This window comes from Astatotilapia calliptera, chromosome 8 (assembly GCF_964374335.1).
Source record: "Astatotilapia calliptera chromosome 8, fAstCal68.1, whole genome shotgun sequence".
Lineage (NCBI taxonomy): Eukaryota > Metazoa > Chordata > Actinopteri > Cichliformes > Cichlidae > Astatotilapia > Astatotilapia calliptera.
The window spans coordinates 21,471,122-21,477,500 of NC_137429.1; the positions used below are offsets into that span (position 1 = coordinate 21,471,122).

The 6,379-nt window shown below is 41.5% G+C and overlaps 1 protein-coding gene across 1 annotated transcript in view; it reads right to left on the reverse strand.

Moving 5' to 3' along the window:
• The window catches only part of cpped1 (calcineurin-like phosphoesterase domain containing 1), a 59,884-nt gene that overhangs the window by 39,515 nt on the left and 13,990 nt on the right, over positions 1–6,379 (reverse strand). The window lies entirely within an intron of this gene.

Genomic DNA, 6,379 nt, shown 5'->3' on the forward strand with positions numbered 1-6,379 from the left:
GACGATATTTATTTAACCCTTTAAGACCTACTATAGAACCAAGTCCGCCAGAGCTTATATTATTTTTTTACATGTTGTAGTGCCATTTGTGGGAGCATTTCAAGTTGCTAAATAACTGTTATAGCCCATATTTTAATAATAATGTATGCATTAAGTCCATAGTAACTACATTAATTGCAAAAAAGTGCAATAAATTACAAAAAAAATTGAAAATCGTTTTTGTTTTGTTTTTTTACATATATTTCTACTTGGAGAAATTTAAGAGGTTTATCCCTCAAAACTTTAAATACAAAAAAGTTGCAAAAATAGTTTACAACAACAGGAAATTTATTTTGAGTGTCTTCATAGTTTTATTTTGGAGATACACCAATTTTTATATACTGCAGGAAAAACAAAAAAAAACAATCCTATGATGCAAATTTGCAAAGAAAACAGCAGGTGCATTAAAATAAACTATTTCCAGCAGTGCAAGCATCCCAGAAACTATTCAGAAAAGTCAAACATGACCAGTAGAGGTTTTTAAGGCCTACAAGTAAAAAACTACATTTCCGCGAAAATGACGTCACTTCCGGTTTCGGCCAGGAAATGGCGGACATGCGACAGTTTGCGCTGACGTTTGTTTCACTGTGGGAAGTGTTACGAACAGCTGATCGGATCGGCAAAGCGTGTTTCTGGAATATTATGTTTTTGTTCCTGCAAGCGCTTTTTATGCAATTTTTGCAAAGCTTTATGTGGAAGGAAACCGTGACCGAGGACAAGCTGATGGTATAAGATGTAAGTACAACTCCTCCGGTTTCATATGCAAAACAAATTATTGCGCTAGCTTACGCGGTTCAGGTTCTACAGGGATTTAAAAATAGTTACACAAAACGGAGCATGCTGCTCTGACCGGCTTTAAAGGGTTAACAATGACTTTAAAAAATAATATAAAATAGTGTACAACACCACTGAAGTTTTTTTACCTCTCTTTTCAACCAACGGCAGTCACTCTCCTCTCCAAATAACTTCTGCTTAGCTTTCCGAGCTTCCCTCGGGTCCTCTTAATCAGCGGTCTCCAACCTTTTTTGCGCCACGGACGGTTTATGCCCGACAATATTTTCACGGACCGGCCTTTAAGGTGTCGCGGATAAATGAGGGAGGGGCTAATAATCGGCTCAGTCATTTTTAATGATCGTTGAAAGCCCAGATCGTAATCGTGATTAAAATTCGATTAATTGAGCAGCCCTACAGTTAGTACACCTTTAGTTTCCACAAATACAGAGAGGGGACAGGGAAGTCCCAAGGCAACCTCTCCTTCACCTTTCAGAGTTTTGCACACAGGCGTGTACATGCGTACTTAAACATTTCTCCCTGCTGTATTATGCGTAACATCCTTCAAGAACCCCCAGAGACACAGCTTGAATCCTTTGTAGTGCTCATTAGGAGAGTGTCAAGTCCAGCATGTTTCTCTAATCTAATCAGCTCTATATCTGGCTCCCCCACCACCTCCCTTTGCTGCCCCCACCCCCTCCTACTCTTTATCCTCTTCATTTGTCAGCTTTGAAAGTAAGTGAGAGAAAGACACGGGAAAGTGAAATTAAGCGAGGGAGAGGCGGCAATGGCAGACAGAAAATTAGGTGAGATTGAAGGAAGTCCTTGAGAAGAGAAAGCATCTCTTGGGGGTTTAGTTGGGATTGTGGAGGAGAGGAGACAGGGAATTAGAATCAAGGAACGTGCTATCAGTAAAGGTCTGGATGACATGATGAAGTTAGATGAGACACTTTCTACAACTTTTCGTTTTGGGGAATGGGTCGCTCCTTGTGGACCACTGCGATGAGACGCAAACAAATCCATCAGTCTGCCCAAGTCTTTGATAAGGAAGATCATTTGTTATACCAAGACATCACCACTTAGCCCGCAGTTTTCCTACAGTATAAATTTAAACCTGAAACTGACACTTACACCCACACACATACATTTCTTCCCTAACAATTACAAGACAGGACCTTTACACCCTCAACACACAGTTAATTCACATAGATGCTTCACACAGATTCATCAGAGGCAAGAATTAATCAGCATGTTTGCGTAAGTGTCAGACTTGCAAATGAAGGTTGTCAAAATAGGGTATGAGGCATGTTACCGCAGCGGTTTACTAAAGAGAGCAGACAGATAATAGAGGAAAGAGACCGAAAAGAAAAAGACACTGTGAGGAGCAACGGCGAAGAGAGATGAAATCTGTAGGAGCAGAAATACAGTTGCCAATTTCCTGTCGCCGACAGGCAGCGGTGTTGACAATGCCGGTTGACAGCCAGCTTCCCCTGGCCGCCACACATTCATTCTGTATTGTAAATAAACAGTTTAAGGGGAAATGTCAGCCGAGAGACGGAAGGAGCAGCTTCGGTTATAATACCTATTTCCCTCCTTCCTACCAATGCGGCGGCCCAGTTGCCAGCCGAGTGACAGACGTGGCGAGTAATGAGGATGGCACGCACAACCTGCTCTGCTGGTGCTGACAGTAACAGCAGCTGACGCCGCGGTGTTTAAAGGTCCCTGAGGTCTTTAGGTTTAAACCTGATGCTTACACTATTTACTGTACGACGACATGCGAAGTAGATCGCGCTTTGACCTCCAAATGCGACTGATCATAAGGGGAGATGGCAGGAACATGGAGACGAGTGTGTGTGTGTGTCGGGGGGGGGGGGGGGGGGGGGGGGGTAAACTGATGTGGACATGTTTTTGGTTTAAATGGTGCAGTCATGGGGATAATAAGGAGACTTGGATGCCTACAGCCAGACTCAGCTAGATGATAGTGGGAGACAGCTCCGGGAGGGTTCATGACTGTAGCTGTGCAGCTAAAATTGGTGGTCATTACGACCCAGAAAAAGAAAAAAGAAAAAAAAAAAAAAGACAGGGGGGGGGGGGGGGGGAAGAGTACCTCTGTGACTAAGCCAAACCACATCTCTGCTGAATATGAATAGTTTGCTTCGAGTCAAATTTTAGAAAATGGGGAGCAGAAGGACATTTTACTAATGGCATACTGCTCCACATATAAATATTTTTATTGGCTTTAATATCTTACATGGTCTCCAGGATTAGGCAGAATAAAACTTTCATCACGATCCAATCAAACATGTCACCAGAGCCCAGAGAGAGAAAGAGCAAGAACATGCAGAGATGGAGGGAGACAGGTTTGCTTGCTGATTTCCCTTCCTGGAGGCCAGCCAGGCAGGTAGGCGCCACACTTTAGACCCCTAATTTTCATGCAAAGGTAGTCTGCATTGCTTAACGGCTTGCGGCGCTTTTTTGCATCAAGCATTAAACCTGCAGTGGGCTCTGTCAGCCCGTTCCTCATAACCTGTTGTAAAGTCAGACTGCACACTCAGAAAATCAAGAACACAGAGCCATCGTCTTCAGCTAAAGTGTAAATTTGATGTCTTTACCTTAAGAGTATAATAATTTGTTTTCTATTTAAAGGTTATGTGGTGTAAATCATCCTACGTTCTACTGAAACAGACAAGCAGAGGGGAGGACTGGACGCAGGACAAGTCAAACCTGGTGTCTCGGTATCAGACAAGGTGGGCAACACAGTGATTGTGGCGTTTCCACATTCAGGCATTTCTAATGTAACCAGCTTTTTTCAAATTCAGTTGCGATTCAGAAAGCATCAGGTGACAGGATTGGGGGGAACCAGCTGCCACTGTGGCAAACACACACACACACACTCACAGGTTTGCTGTGCTGCTTACAAGATAGCTACAATCTTTACCTCAGAGAATAGGACAGAGACAGAATCAAGTGCAGCCCATTCACATATACTGTTTATAGCCTAACAAACCTTCATTTGCAGCTAGCAGACTTCTACTGAATAATTCAACTAAAAAAATAAAAATAAAAAAAAAGTGAAAGAAAAATCTTCTCTTCCTGCAAATAGCTTGAAGGCACCCAGGTGTTTTTTATAGATAAATACTGCATGCTGTCACAGGGGGGTCTGATGTGTTCAAACTAGACTTCATGGGCAGAACTAACTTTCTTTCTTTTCTTTTGCCTTCAAGCTGCAAGAGTCGTAGCACCGCAACACAGCGGCATCTTTCTCGCACGGATTCCTTTAAATTGGGCGAGAATTTAAAGCCTGTCTGGTCTGATCGATAGCCGAAATCCTAATCAGCATCGTGAGAACAGACAGAAACCTTCTGCTTTTCATAGATAAATATCAGCTACTGTCAAATGGGAATACGTTGTTTACAGACTCTGGCTGGGAAACAGAAGAAAGCTAATGCTCAAACCTACCTCAGTGAAAACTATTCTGAGGCTGAACAGTCCCAAAGCTGATGTTCTTCGTGGAATAAATGAATTAGAGCAGGGTTATCTCAATATATATGCGTTTACATTCAACATTTGCATAAATATCACAAAACTCTGTTTCTCTTGAAAACATCTAGAGCAGTGGACACAGATGTAAGGTGCTGCATGGGGTGGGTTTAAAACTCAAGACAAACTATGATATACATGTTCACTCACACATAACTAATAACCACACATGGGAAATGAGTCTGAATTTGAAAAAAACATGTCTGTTATATGCTTGGCAGTTGCCACTTTAATATTAGCAGAGACGCATACATGTGCTGATTTTTCAGGTCAGGTGAGCCCTGCACTCTTTGTGACCATGATTAACAGAAAAAGCATAACTGTTTTACCATTGTGACTGATGTATTTCATACTGGGTTAAAGGGACTTATCGGGGATGTCGAGGCTTCCCTCATATCATAAGTTAAAACCCACAGTGGGAAAAGTGTAAGTAGAGTCAGATCTGCCTGTTTCGTACAGTAACACCAGTCAAACATCAGACCGAAACGATATGTTCACAGTTTAGATCACAATGCAGCAGCTGTTTTAAACTGAGTAACATTTCAGCTTATAAAGGCAAATATAAGCACACAGTTTACATTATACAGAACTGTGAAAAAAAACCTTGAACTATCCCTCATTTCTTCACACTTTCTTCTGAGAGCCTGAGTTGCAATTTTTTTTAAAGTGGTCCTGAGCAATTGTTCTCCAGGCTTTCTGAAGGTCTTTCAGACCTTTTCCTTTGGACATTTGCTGCTTTTTCACTCATTTTCATTCCAATGAAATGATTGGTGAACCAATGCTGTAGGGCTGCTCAATTAATCGAATTTTAATCGAAATTACGATCTGGGCTTTCAACGATCATTAAAAAGGACTGAGCCGATTATTAGCACCTCCCTCGTGCTTTACTCTCGCGCTGCTCCGTGTGGCAAATCGAGCGCACCTCTCTGCGTTTCGAACAGGCATCACAACAATTAAGAGGAGCTAACAGAGGGAAGCTCGGAAAGCTAAGCAGAAGTTATTTGGAGAGGAGAGTGACTGCCGTTGGTTGAAAAGAGAGGTAAAAAAAACCCTTCAGTGGTGTGGAAACATTATGGGTTCGTGGAGTCAGACGTGGATCAAGTAGACATAGTGTGTAAACTTTGCTACGGTGTCGTAGCTGCACCACAGAGCAACACTGCAAAGTTCACTAAACATAGATATTTACATTTTTCATTTATTTTTTATATTGCAAACATTTGCACTGTTATCAGTATTTGCACACTATTTTATACTATTTTTTGACAATCTTTAAAGCCATTATTCAATACATTGTTATTGTTAAATAAATATCGTCAAATAATCGAGATCTCAATTTCAGTGAAAATAATCATGATTATCATTTTTGCCATAATCGAGCAGCCCTACAATGCTGTGTCCTCACATAACTGTGCAGAATCCTTATTTCTGACAGCCTTTCACAAAACATATTTCTTTGTCTCCCAAAGAATCCCAAAGTAGCTGAAAACATTGAATATGGAGCCTCTCAGCATGTTGTGCACGTCCCTAAAAAACTCAGAAAACTGAAAAAGTGAAAAAGAAAAGAAAAAGTGATACAACAGTGGGTGTCTACAACCATCTGTAAAACACAGTGGAGGCTCTGTCATGGTTTGGGGTTACGTTTCAGACAGTGGTGTTGAGAATCTTGTCAAAACAGAAAAGCACAGTGCACCATGAAATAGAATTAGCCAGCAGGGGGCGACTCTTGTGGGTACAATAAGAAAGTCTATGGGAAGACTTTCAAGAGCCCTTTTTTTATTACCTCAATAAGCACTTTATTGCAGAGTCGATCGTCTCAAACACTACTTTCAAACCCTACTAAATACAAAATGAGGTTCATTTTGTGGCTTATGGTTCCCAATAGTCAAAAAGGACAATAAAGCAGGGTATTAGTATTCAGTGTCCCTCAGTTGCCTAGTCGGATCCACCCCTTGTTCTTCACATCTGCTTCAAAGATGCCAAAATGGCAGACGTCTCACATCAACTTAGACCAAAACAGTCTAGACGGATC